Raw genomic sequence first — 15003 nt, 5'->3', positions numbered from 1 at the left:
CCGTGCTCGTACAGGTCCAAATTAATAGCTTAAAGTACCTGTGACCTGAAATACAATAAACACGTATGAAGTACCAAAGTTTCTAAACTAAACGATTAAAACAACTAAATTACCGAACAAAACTATATACAAATAAACTGAACATCACATCCCTACACTTATCTTTTGCTTGCCCTCATGCAAAACTCTAAAGCAAACATTAACCGCCATCATAAGTCAATCAATTATCAACATTAATACTAACAAGGTTTAAGGTCATACCCAGTTTCCCAAACTGACACTTTCCAGATTGACAACCCACAAATAAGTTAATGCTACAATAAAACTATAGAATCGCCCAGACAAGTGTTCCTTGTTTCCAGTTAGGGTATACATGTTTTGTGAAGAAGGAGGTTTTGAAGTGGCTGGATGCGGGCATCATCTTCCCAATTTCAGATAGCACATGGGTAAGTCCAACACAAATGATTCCAAAGAAGGCGGGTATTCAGATAACCCGTAATGAGAAATGTGAGGAAATTGCCACCCGGCCGGTAACCGGGTGGCGAATTTGTGTTGATTATAAGAAGCTTAATGCGGCAACATCTAAAGATCATTTTCCTTTGCCATTTATTGACCAAATCATCGAGAAATTGCATGTCAGAAATTTTATTGCTTTCTAGATGGCTATTCGGGGTACAATCATATTGCTATCCGCCCTGATGACCAACATAAGACCACTTTCATGTGTCCATACGACACTTTTGCATTTAGGCGAATGCCCTTTGGTTTGTGTAATGCCCTGACCACCTTTCAAAGGTGTATGATGAGTGTCTTTTCAAATATGGTCGGGGATTCACTTGAAATTTTTATGGACGACTTTTCGATTTTCGGTTCATCTTTTGAAAAATGCTTAAATGAATTAACTAAAGTTTTAAAAAGATGTGTGGAAACGAACTTGGTCTTAAGTTGGGAGAATAGCCACTTCATGGTTCAAGAAGGGACGGTATTTGGGACATGTCATTTCAAGTAGGGGGTTGAGGTTGACCGGGAAAAAATCTAAGTTATATCTAATTTACCACCACCTACTAATATAAAAGGGATAAGGACATTTTTTGGTCATGCCGGTTTTTATCGACGGTTCATTGAGAATTTTAGTGTCATATCTAAACCGTTGTGTAATTTGCTTTTAAAAGATGTGCCATTTGTTTTTAACAAAGAATGCCTTAATGCTTTTAATGTACTAAAAAGCAAATTGGTTGAAGCCCCGATCTTGATGTCACCTGATTGGTTACTTCCCTTTGAAATTATGTGTGACGCAAGTGACTACGCGGTCGGGGCCGTGTTGGGTCAACGGGTGGATAAGAAGCCCGTTGCCATATACTACGAGAGCAAAACCCTTTCCGATGCTCAAGTTAACTATACCACTACGGAAAAGGAGTTGCTTGCGGTAGTGTATGCATTAGATAAGTTTCAATCTTACATTTGGGGGAGCAAGGTTATTGTTTTTTTAAATCATAGCGCAGTCAAGTACTTGATGGAGAAGAAAGATGCAAAGCCGTGATTGAACAGATGGATTTTACTGCTCCAGGAGTTTGATGTGGAGATCCGAGACAAGAAGGGGAGTGAGAACGTGGTAGCCGATCACTTGCCAAGACTAGTGGGACAAGAAGAGGAGGAGAAAGACGGAAGGGCCATCAATGAATCATTCCCGAATGAGCAATTGTTTTTTTGTTTCAACTTTGCCATGGTATGCTGACATCATTAATTTTCTTGTTGTAGATACAATTCGGAGTTTTGACCGAGGAAGAAGAAGCAACACTTTCTCTTTCAGGTAAAACACTATGTGTGGGAAGATCTGGACCTATTCAAGGTTGGAGCGGACTAAGTGATGAGGCGTTGCATACCAGAGGAAGAGGTTAGGAGTGTCTTACATCATGCCTACTCATCAGCTTATGGAGGCCATTTCAGCGGTTAGAAGACAGGGGATTGCGTGCTTGCATGTGGATTTTATGGCCTACCATCTTTAAAGATGCAGCAGTGTTTGTTAAAAATTGTGTTAGATGTCAACAAATGGGTGGTATTTCAAAGAGGGACGAGATACCCATGCAACCGATCCTCGTTGTTGACATCTTTGATGTCTGTAGGATTGATTTCATGGGCCCGTTCCCTAATTCATTTGGTAATTTGTATATCTTGGTGGTGGTCGATTATGTTTCTAAATGGGTAGAAGCAATCACCACCAGACAAACAACCATACCATTGTTTGTAAGTTTGTCCAGTCTAACATATTTTCACAATTTGGTGTCCCTCGCATTATCATTAGTGACGGGGTTCACATTTCAAAAATTTTAATTTTGGCAAACTACTTAAACGGTGTGGCATAAACCACCCTATCGCCACTCCATATCACCCTCAAACGAGTGGACAAGTGGAGGTTTTGAATTGGCAGATTAAAAAGATTTTACAAAAAACGGTAAGGCCCGATCATAAAGATTGGTCGAACAAGTTAAATGATGCTTTATGGGCTTACCACACTGCTTATAAAATGCCTATTGGAACCACCCCTTACCGGTTGGTTTATGGGAAAGGGTGTCATTTACCTGTCGAGCTAGCTCATCGTGCGCTATGGGCGGTTAAAAATATTAACCTAGACTATGAGTGTGCAGGTAAATAGAGGAAGCTGAATATTTGTGAGTTGGAAGAGTTGAGAGATGAGACATACGAGTGTGCATCCGCTTACAAAGATAAGATGAAGAGAGTTCACGATGCTAAGCTAAGAAGAAAGATATTCGAAGAGGGACAACGAGTGTGGTTGTATAACTCGAGGGTGAATCTGTTCCTAGGAAAGTTGAGAGCAAGTGGACAGGATCTTACCAAGTTAAGCGAGTTGGCAAGTTTGGAGAGGTCAAGATTGAGGATTTCGATGATCACCTGAGACAAGTTGTGAATGGCCATCGTTTGAAGCCATACTTGGAAGATGCGGATCTGAACAAAGAGATACACGAGTCGGAAGTTTGCTTCTTGGCGGACGAGCTGACGTAATTGGTTGACTGAAGTACCAAGGGATGTGGAGCTATAGACATTCAATTCAGCACTAACCGGGAGGCAGCCCGGCATTTGTAAGTTGTATTTTTGTATATTGAGTCTAGTTAGTTTAATTGTTTTCCTTGAAACGTGCAGTGTAAAGCAATGATCGAGTGTAGGGAAGCGACATGTTGATCGTCATCAAGAGAATTTGGTACATATTTGTTGGGTACAAGGCGACCAAAGTTGGTGAAGGGGGAAAATAACCCAAGAAACGTAAATGATAGATATTTTTGAACACCAAAAATCGTTAAAAATTGTCTGTGAAAATGCATCTTCACGCTATGCGAAGAATCTTTGAGAGTGCCCTTCGCGCGATGCGAAGGACAAAAGGTCAAACAAAGTCAACTCTTTCTTCGCGCGATGCGAAGTTACAAGCTAAACAGGTTGCACGACACGAAGATCCAAATTCTAGAAAATACTTTTTTGTCGTTCGCGTGGCGCAAAGTCACCCAGATCTATAGAAAAAAAATATTGAAACTGATTTCCTATCATTATCAACTTAGATTTTCTTATCCATATCATTATCACCATAAAAAATCCGGCCACCACCACTCCCGTCACCGCCGTCACCACCACCATCAATTTCGTCTATTTCCATCATCTAGATCTAATCCGATTGAAAGGTATGTTCGTATTTTCGTTTAATCGGGTTACATATGGTAGGATTTGATTGTTTCAGATTGTTCGATTAAGTGAATCCTTGTTAGTGAGTGTCGGGTTTTTGGGATTCGTTGAGTATTTGGTGCGGGTTGACGGGTCTTAGATTATTGGGTGTTTGGAGTCGGGTTAACCGTGTTGGTTTACCGGAATTTTTTTAAGTTTGGCCCGGATTTTGGTAATAATGGTTGTGTGTTTGAAGTTTTTGGTGACCGGAATTATTTTCCAGCAAGATTTTGGTTTAGAATTTTGAAAATTTAACAAATTCTCGTGTGGGTTTGTAGGATTCTGAAGAGTTTGTGACATGTGGGAGTATTCTTGTTAACATAATTTTGCTAAAACAAGTTTGCTAAGGTTGTCGAAATTGACTTTTGGAAAGTGACGTGTTTGACCATTTGTTGTGTGCACGTGCGGTTTTGGGGGAATTTCTAAACTAGTTAGAATCTTGGTCTTTGAAAAAAAAATTTTAACTCACCAAAATATTTTTTAATAGTTAGTATATATTTTATGTTATTTTCTTATTAGTTTTAGTTTACTTTAATGTTGGGGACAATCGCGAACGAAATATACGGTTGTCACACGAGGCTTATCTTGACATAAACTAATTATTTGTATTTATTTGCAGATGTCAAGGAAAAGATCAAAGAAACAGCAGACATTCGATTATGCTTCTCAGCAGTACGTACGGGCTCCGATTCGCAATGAGGTTGAGGAGATACCTGTCCATGGAGCTACGTTGATGACATCACCAGGGGAGAGGATGACTATCTTATTATCTTACGATTTCTCTCCAACACCCCGGAGAGGGAGATTTTTGACCGGATTTGTAATGTGTCGTTATTAGGACATCGTATATTTGATTAGGGTTTGTTAGCTTCGCTGGGGCGGGAAGACAGAGTTAATGAATATTTGGGTAGACACTTGTGACATTTGAGCCAAAACAAGGTACACCTCAGTACGTATTTACCGATTAAGCAAATAAACGCCTGTTGCGTAACAAACGAACGATTAACCGAACGGGCCGGGTTATGACCCAGATATCTCGAGGGGCCATTTATAAGTGATATACGATCTATACAGGCTAAAATATTAGAAATATGGTCTTAGTTTGATAGCAAACAAGTTAAACGAAAACATGCTCGTTTAACCGCCCGCTATAGATTTAAACGCGAAAGATAGTTACAAACCAAGAATTGTATCATCCGTTAAGCCGAAAAAGACTTACCAAACACTTATTTGAAATGTTTTAAGTGATCCGTGAAAATATTTTTGATTTTTACAAACATATAGTATGCTTTTATAATTTTACACAAAACTAGCCGAAAAACACTTGTTTTCGCGCTGTTTAACGCACCCGATAAGTTTTTCGCGCCAAAACCAAACCCGAACTAAATTTGGACCGGGCTTTTCGTGTTTGGGCTTGAGAAATCAGAAACTTGGGCCAAAATGGGCCCAAAGTGGGCCCATAATGGTCTGATCGCAGCAGCAGCCCCCCCCCCCCCCCCCCTTTTCTTTCACATTTAAACTAGATACAAGATATTTTCAACATTATTTATTGAAAATTCTGGACATAAACTTCTTCTCCAGCCAAAAACTCAAGAAACCCTAAGGTAAACAACTTAAATAAGCTATTTTTACACTTGTTTAAACTTGTTTAATACCATAAAAACATGTCTTGGTTACTAAAAATCATTCCTAACCGTGTAAAAATCCTAAAAATGGTCCATAAACATATTTTCATCATACACATGGTAAGGAACCTGTTTTGATAGTTTTTTTTGGCCATAAACACGGATTAAAGGGTTGAAACGACGTTTTTACGGTTTAAAAGTTTGTTTTTGTACACTAGCCGAAACCCTAACTTAAGGGCTGTTATGTTGATGAAATATTGCTTGGTTTGTGATAGGACTTGTACCTAGCTTTCTTAGAAGCACAAGAACCTGAAAACTTGATTAAAAGGTCGGAAGCGAGCCAAACCCGCTAAGGTAATGCCGAAACACTCGCTTACGGGCTATTTAGGTTAAGGTTGTGATGTTCATATTGTTAGGACTTGAAATTTTCCAGGGACATCAGGGACCATGTCAATGAGTCCCTGTTTAAATTTGGTAATTTTTCGACCATTCGAGAATATTTGGCGAATTTATTACCGAATTGGGACGTTTATTTGGGAAAAATAGCTAAAATACTTCAAAAATTATGAAATTTTTCTGGGAACTCAGATTTAATGTATTTTGATCACATATGAATTTTGGGATTATATGGAGAAGTTTAAAAGTGTTTTGTTTATTTGCGTTCGTGTGAATTTTTACAGCCGAATTTGGGCCGAAAAGAATATTGCACGAGCTTTTTACATTCTGGAATTGATAAAGGTTGTTTTGGGACATGATTTGAGTATTCAGGAATTTTTTTGGAATTTATGGAAATTGTTTGGGGTAAACGGACAATTTTCAGGCGAAATATAGCTGATAAAATGAATTTTTATAAATTAATAAATCAGTAAATAAATTCCAGAAATATTTTTATAAAAATCTACATATTTTTATTGATAGTGTTTAAATTTTCATAATTTAATGATTAACGGTTAATTAATTATGCTAATCTGAATATTAAACAAATTCAGTTTTTATAAAAACCGGCAAGTTCGCTACTAGTGAATCTGCGGGAATATCAAAACACCAAGAGTGATCAAAAATCATATTTTTGGGCTAATTAAGTAAAAATGAACTTTTCTATGAGAAACCTGGACAATCCGGGTGGATTGTGCGCGTTTCTTCTCAAATCAAACTGTATAAACGGAAACGGGCCCCGTGGCTAATCCGGGACCCCAGCATGTGATCTTTTTTTATAACTTAATCATTTTATTAACCAATACATTTACCCAAGCTTATTTTCCCATAACTGTTTTCTGAACGCGTAAACGAACAACTTGGCCCAGCTGGGAAAACGTGAATCTGAGCCAAGTTCAGTTTTAAGTATTAGATATTGAACAACATCACAACCTAAGCCTATTGCCACTTTCTGGGCGTTCCAGCTACACCCAGATTAGTTATACAGCCCAGTTTAGTATTGAGATTATAATAAAATTAAAATATTAATATTATTATAATATTGATTATAGGAACTACTGATATCGGACCGAACAAACCACGAGCCAATACAGTTCTGATTATCTACTAAACCGTGAGTTTCATGACCCCACTTTTAAACTGTTTTACGAACTTTTGGGGTGAAAAGCATGTTTGCTTATATCTATATACTTATCTGAAACATGTGATTTTGTGAATTATCTAAGTGCTAACACACGAAAGTCCCCACGATCACAGTGATTAACTTCGAGCCGGTGGCTTGTGAATAGTACTATTGGTTCGACAAACCCAAACGGAGCCGGCACGGTTTGCCGAGACACCAAAATCGTTTGCACATGACCATAAGTTTTACGAACCAGCTATGTAGTGTTAGACATAGCTACCGGGGCATGTTGTGGGCGGAAAGGGGCCACAGTTAGAGGTGCACAAATCGGTTTTTTTGAAAAAACCGGTTCGGTTATTAACCGGACCGGTTTTTTTTATCCAGAAAAAAACCGGTTCGGTTAATAACCGGACCGGTTATTAACCGGTTTTTATCAATGAAAACTCAAACCGGCCAAACCGGTTTGGACCGGTTTAGAAACCGGTTAGAACCGGTTATTAAACCGGTTTTTTTATAACCGGTTTTTAATAACCGGTCTAACCGGTTAACCGGTTTTTTTTTTTTTTTTTTTTTTTTTTTTTTTTTTTTTTTGCTTTAGGGTTTAGGGTTTAGGGTTTCGTTGTTAGCATTCTTTGCTTGGAAGATTAAAAACACATAACTTTCATTTATAGCTTTTACATTAAAAATACAAACATTAAATCGTTATCGCATATTCGTAACTCAAAAATACAAACATTAAAGAATGCTTAGACACGATTACATTAACAAGTTGATGTTTGTTACTCATTTTCTTCGCTACCCGATCCCGAGCTATTCCTTAGGTAATCGTCGTACGCGGCTTCTTCATCGGTCATTGGTTGAGTGTGTCCTTGATTGACCTCGTCTTCATACAAGGCCGCCTCATACTCCATTTCCCCCTCGAGTGAGCGTTGATGTTGTGCCCTATCTAAAGAGTCCAAGTAATCCTTGTAGCAAATCGACATCTCTACAGCTGGTGGAGTGAGTCGAGTCCTCCTAATCGATATAACCCTGCCAGAAACAGAAAAAGCAGACTCCGAAGCTACCGTGGAAGCTTGGACCGTTAGTAAATCTTTGGCCATGGCGGCGAGGATCGGAAACTCATCCTCCTTACCTCTCCACCAAGCCAGCAAATCAAGACTTCTAAATTCATCCGGAGTCATGTGTTTCACAAAGTTGGTACCACCATACCTTCCAAGTTCACTGCTTGGGGTGTTTACCCTTTGACGTTTACCGGCGTCTTCCCAAATCATGTAGTACATCCCCATTTCAAGGTCGGTTTGGGATTGGGATTGGGCAACAGCTCTTAACGAGTCATGAATTTGGGAAGACGACCCGTGTTTTGTAAGGTAAACATCATACATGTTTGCCAAGGTGGTGTTGAAAGCATTCTTTAAAGTTTGGTTATAATGGGGGTTTTGATCGTCGTTTAACTCTAGCTCATCACAAATTTTTTCTATTAAAGCTTCAACACCACCAACATTGATGCAAGGGTTTAACGCAGCCGCACAGGTCAAAACAGCGGGTAGTTGTTGAAAATATTTTCTAAATTTTTCTTTCATTTTTGCACCCATATCAAAATAAGGTGCACCCCTACAATGAATTTCAGTCAACTTTGTGCACATGACAGCAATTTTTGGTAAAGCAATGGGGCTTGTTGGATAGTAAACCCCGGATAAACTAGTTGTGCAAGATTTAAAAATTTGAAGAACCTCCGTAACGATCTCAATCAATAACCAGTTTCTAGGATCGTACGGTGCACATTTACCCCTATTTGACAAAATTTGATGAAACGCAATTAACGATTGTTTTTGTTGGATGGCTTTCTCAAACATTTCACAAGTCGAGTTCCATCTTGTTGGACAATCCCAATTAGGCCCCAACCATTGACAGTTAGCTTCTTCACAAAATTTTTTGTATCTTGAAAATGTTGAATTGTTGCTAAAAACATCTCGTAACATTCTTTTAAAATTGTTTCTTTGCGTTTCGATCACATTTAACCCATCTTGCACGGCCAAGTTGATAATATGTGCAATGCATCGGCTATGAAAAAACGCTCCATCACAGATAGGTTTATACTTTAATTTTAAATGGCCAACCGCGGCCGTATTGTTGGACGCGTTATCAAACGATATTGAAAAGATTTTATCTTCAATCTTGTATTGTCGAATGACTTTATCCAAGAGTTTAAAAATATTTCTACCCGTGTGCGGGTAATCAAACAATTGAAACGCAACGGTTCGTTTCATCATTTGCCACGACCGGGGGTCAACCCAATGAGCCGTCACACAAATGTATGAGTCGGGCGAACCATTAGGTACCGACCACACATCCGTTGTTAAGTTCACACCAGTTTGTAAGTTTGAAAAGTATGAAATTAGTTCGGATTTAGCGTTTTTCCATGCTTTAAGACAATCTCTTCTAAGGGTCGAACGACTTACGTGTTGGTAGCGTGGTTGAACATACTTTTGCATCATCTCCGTGAATTGAGGGTTGTCGAAGTGGTTGAAAGGAAGTGATTGTTGAATCACAAAGTTGCCAAACTGTTGACGTACCGCTTCAAGGTCGTACGTAAACACCGTTCCTTGATTCGTCATCTCCGGCTGCGAACTACTTCCGGATTCGTCCTTCAAGACCTTGCAAGAGGGCTTTTCTACATGAGCTCTTAAACTGGAGTTTGCTTCTTTGTTATAAAACTTCAAACAATGTTTGCATCTAGCTTTTTGGGTTCCGTTAGACATTTCGCATAGGTCGAAATGTTGCCAAATATCTTGGTTTCGTTTCGTGGGGATGACCCGAACGACGGTTTCTCCCGTGTTCGAGGCACCCATGTTGACCGATGAAGCAGCACTTTGGGAGGCCATGATAATCGACTACGAATTAAGAGTGGTATACTCGAGTATGAAATAAACGACTACGAAAGAAGAGCGTTTGGAGTTGTATAATCGCGTATGAAATAAACGTTTAGAGCTTTTGGAGTTGTATAATCAAGTGTGATCTAACCAATACCCAACCTAAACTATATATAGATGTTTGTGGGGGTAAAATGGTAAAAAAACAAAAAAAAAACGGCTAAAAAACGGTCAAAAATAAAAAAAAACGGCTATAAAGCCGTTTGGTAACGTTCGAAAACCGGTTTAACCGGTTAACCGGTTATTAAAAAACCGGTTAACCGGTTTTTTTTATAACGGTAATAAACCGGTTATTTTAAAAACCGGTTAACCGGTTTTTTAATAACCGGTTATTTAAAAAAACCGGTTTTTTTTATAACCGGTTATAAAACCGGTTTTGGCTCCAAAACGTATAACCGATACGTAAACCGGTTACGTAAACCGGTCAAACCGGTTTTTAAAAAAACCGGTTTTTAAAAAACCGGTTTCCGGTTGAACCGGCCAAACCGGTTCCGTAACCGGTTTTTTTGAACACCTCTAGCCACAGTGGTTGATTGAGCGTAGGAAATGGAGGCACGCAGCACGAACAGTCCAGGCTTCACTATAGCTTAGCATAATTAAATCACATATATCATTTACATACATACATACTTATTTCATGATTACAAGTGTTGACTTGTGAATACTCATTACTACTTTCTTGAAACTCGTGAAACTCACCAACTCTAGTAGTTGACCCGTTTTAAACTGTTTTTCAGGTGTACCTAAATTGGAATGATTTGGTGACCTGTTACTTGCCTGAGGTGTGTGGTTGATGCTACGTGAATAGAATCAAGGGCGATAGTAGTAAGAATGTATAGTTAACGAACTAGTTTTGTTTGTATCGCCTAGACTGTAAAACAATGATAGAACGAAGAAATGTAATATAATGTAAATTAGTTTGTAATGTTTCTTTATAAACAATGTGTTGATACCAGAGGTGTCTGTTACATTCCCGTTTTACGCTTCCGCAATGTGCTAGTCGGGGTGTGACAACACTAGGCAAATGTACTACGAATTGAGGAACCGCAAAGGAGTTGGTATATGAGTTTTATTCTACATTTCGGCATCAGACGGGGGATTTTGATAAGTCGCACGCTGTGAGTTTTTCGTTGGAGACGCAATTATATGAGATGACTGTACCTTGGTTTGCTGTTGTTGCAGGATTGTACGGTGAAAATGAGGTGGATAGTCCAGTACTTCGAGAGAGTATTTGAGGTTTTTCCACTGGTTCCCGTCCCTTTTGAATTCCGACTACTCGGTTGGCTACCTTCTGGAGTACAATTGTAGATGGGATGCATTCGAGTAGTGCTGTTTCGTCGGCCATCCGGGATCCGATACACAGGTACATGCATAGGGTTATTGCTTCCACTTTCATGGGCCGCCATTCGGGTCATGATAAGTGTAGCAATGTAGATTTGATGTGTTTGATGGCGACGATTGGGGGTGAAAATGTGAATATGCTACTTCATTGCTAAACTCTTTGGGTAGAGGTGGTCGTAGGGCTAACACGGCTATGACACGGTTGTATTTGGGGCCCATGATCACGAGGATGGCCCGGTATTTGTGTGACATTTGAGCCAAAACAAGGTACACCTCAGTACGTATTTACCGATTAAGCAAATAAACGCCATTTGCGTAACAAACGAACGATTAACCGAACGGGCCGGGTTATGACCCAGATATCTCGGGGGACCATCTAAAAGTGATATACGATCTATACAAACTAAAGCATTAGAAATATGGCCTTAGTTTGATAGCAAACATGTTAAACGAAAACATGCTCGTTTAACTACCTGCTATAGATTTTAACGCGAAAGATAGTTACAAACCAAGCATTGTATCATCCGTTAAGCCGAAAAAGACATACCAAACACTTATTTGAAATGTTTTAAGCGATCCGTGAAAATATTTTTGATTTTTACAAACATATAGTATGTTTTAATAATTTTACACAAAACTAGCCGAAAAACACTCGTTTTCGAGCTGTTTAACGCACCCGATAAGTTTTTCGCGCCAAAAACCGAACCCGAACTAAATTTGACTGGGCTTTTTGTATTTGGGCTTGAGAAATCAGAAACTTGGGCCAAAACGGGCCCATGGACTTCCGGCCGCAGCCGCCACCCCACCCTTTTTTTTCCTTTCACATATAAACTAGATTTGAGATATTTTTACACATATTTTCAAACACAAATTCTGAAACTCTTCTTCTACAGCCAAAACCAGCAAGAAAACTAGGTAAAAACCTAATGATTAATCGATTTTTGATTCGTTTAAACTCGTTTAACAACATATAAACATGTCTTGATTGTTAAAAATCATAGTTAACCATGTAAAACTCTCAAAAATCATTCAAAAACATAATTTGATGTTAAACCTAGCTTCAAATCAGAATCATGATCTTTTTTGGCCATAAACACGGATTAAAGGGTTGAAACGGCGTTTTTACGGTTCAAAAGTTAGTTTTTGTGCACTAGCCGAAACCCTAAGTTAAAGAGCTGTTCTATTAATGAAACCTGTTTGGTTTGTGATATAGGACTTGTATCTAGCTTGCATGGAAGCACAGGAACCTGAAAACTTGGTTAGAAAGTCGGAAACGAGCCAAACCCGCTAAGGTAATGCCGAAACACTCGCTTACAGGCTGTTTAGGTTAAGGTTGTGATGTGCATATTTTTAGGTCTTGAAATTTTGCAGGAACATCAGGGACCATGTCAATGAGTCCCTGTTTAAATTTGGTAATTTTTCGACCATCCGAGAATATTTGGCGAATTTATTACCGAATTGGGACGTTTATTTGGGAAAAATAGCTAAAATACTTCAAAATTAATAAATTTTTCTGGGAACTCAGATTTGATGTATTTTGATCACATATGAATTTGGGGATCATTTGGAGAAGTCTAAAGGTGTTTTGTGTATATGCGTTCATGTGAATTTTTATAGCTGAATTTGGGCCGAAAAGAATATTACACGAGCTTTTACATTCTGGAATTGATACAGGTTGTTTTGGGATATGATTTGAGTATTCAGGAATTTTTATGGAATTTTTGGAAGTTGTTTGGGGTAAACGGACGATTTTCAGGAGAAATATAGCTGATAAAATAAATTTTTATAAATTAATAAATCAGTAAATAAATTCCAGAAATATTTTTATAAAAATCTACATATTTTAATTGATAAGTGGCTAAATTTTCATAATTTAATGATTAACGGTTAATTAATTATGCTAATTTGAATATTAAACAAATTCAGTTTTTATAAAACCCGGCAAGTTCGCGATTAACGAACCTGCGGGAATATCAAAACACCAAGAGTAATCAAAAGTCATATTTTTGGACTAATTAAGTAAAAATGAACTTTTCTATGAGAAACCTGAACAATCCGGGTGGATTGTGCGCGTCTGTTCTTAAATCAAACTGAATAAACGGAAACGGGCCCCGTGGCTAATCCGGGACCCCAGTATGTGATCCTTCTTTATAACTTAATCATTTTATTAACCAATACATTTACCCAAGCTTATTTTCCCATAACTGTTTTCTGAACGTGTAAACATGTTGATGTTATGTGAATAGAAACAAGGATACTAGTAGTAAGATCGTATAGTTAACGAACTAATTTGGTTTGTATCACCTAGACTGTAAAACAATAATAGAACAAAGAAATGTAATATATTGTAAATTAATTTATAATGTTTCTTTATAAACAATGTGTTGATACCAGAGGTGTCTGTTACATTCCCGTTTTACGCTTCCGCATTGTGCTAGTCGGGGTGTGACATTTGGGAGTTTTTGGAAAATATCCGGTCGAGTATTTTAGTAAGGGACCTGATACAGAGGTTGTTGCTCTCGTGGATGCCCAGAAGGCGAGCATTTTTACTTATGATGACCTACCACAGTTGGTGGAAGTGAGAGGTCCGAGTAGTTCGAGACGAAAGCGTGTGGAGAGGCCACCTGCCCAGCCATGATAGAGACAGCAGCCCCGACAGTCCAATCCACCACCTGTACAACACCAACACCCACAACCTATGACTCTTGACTACATGTTTGAGCGACAGTGTCAAATGCAAGATGAATTACAAGGGCATAGGAATGAGTTTCGTGAGTATAGGGATGAGTCTAGAGGGTATTTCCGGACTATGTTTGATCATTGGAGCATCCCGTTGCCTGATTCATTGTAGCAGCCACCACCTGCTACTGTTGGATATGGTTCTATGGGTGGAGGATATGGAGGTGCAAGTAGTTATGGGAATCTGTCTGCAGCTGGGTGTCACACCCCGATTTAGGACCTAGGCGTGACACCCATTAGTTGGTATCTGTTTTATAAATATATCAGAGTTGCGGGTTTTGTTTTAACTGAAGTCTATAAAATGAAATATTCAAAAATGTCGGGTTAGTATACCCGTTGAATATTGTATAGTAAAATATTATAAAAGTCTTTTGAATAAAATATTATTGTACTGAAAACTCGGGTTTTGAAAACACGTTTAATATTTCAAGTACCTATCTTTTGAAAATATGGTTCTTTATAATATTCTGAATAAAATATCTGAGCCATCAGATCACCTCTAATGACTATGTCTCCAATCTTCTAATCTGTCTTGCTTGTCTGTTCTATCTTTTACTGTTTCCCTGAAATGTGGGGAGGGGGGTTACGTCAGCACATAGCCGGTGAATGACGCTGACTCAGTTTCAATATCATTGTGTAAACAACAATAATATCTTTGTGACAACACTCATTAGACACCCAACTTAATTGGGATAAAATTACACTAAGTACATGTACAATTAACCATATACACAATATCATTTCTCTGAACAGTCCCGCAGACTTCCAGAAGCATGTTTGAGGATATGCACGGCCTCGGGGAACTCCGAGTCACCATGTATGAATGCATCCAGACACATATATACTCTTAATCTAAGTATGCACGTTTCTTATTATTGTAACACAAAGTTTTAAGGATTCGTAAATCATATGCAAAGAGTCAAATTCCAAAGTTGTAAAAGTTTAGGGCGTATTCACCTTTTATGATTGTAATCAGTTTCTGATACTGATTCTTGTTTATGATCAGTTTTGGTTACTGACCCCTGTTATAATCAGTTTCTATTACTGATTCCTATTTCCAGATTTCTGATTCTGATTGATT

The sequence above is a fragment of the Bidens hawaiensis genome, unplaced genomic scaffold, assembly GCF_021521415.1.
Source record: "Bidens hawaiensis isolate Kalapana, Puna unplaced genomic scaffold, B.hawaiensis_p1.1 tig00014910_1, whole genome shotgun sequence".
Classification (NCBI taxonomy): Eukaryota; Viridiplantae; Streptophyta; class Magnoliopsida; order Asterales; family Asteraceae; genus Bidens; species Bidens hawaiensis.
The sequence above is the reverse complement of the archived record's forward strand: the minus strand, read 5'-3'. Positions refer to the sequence as shown.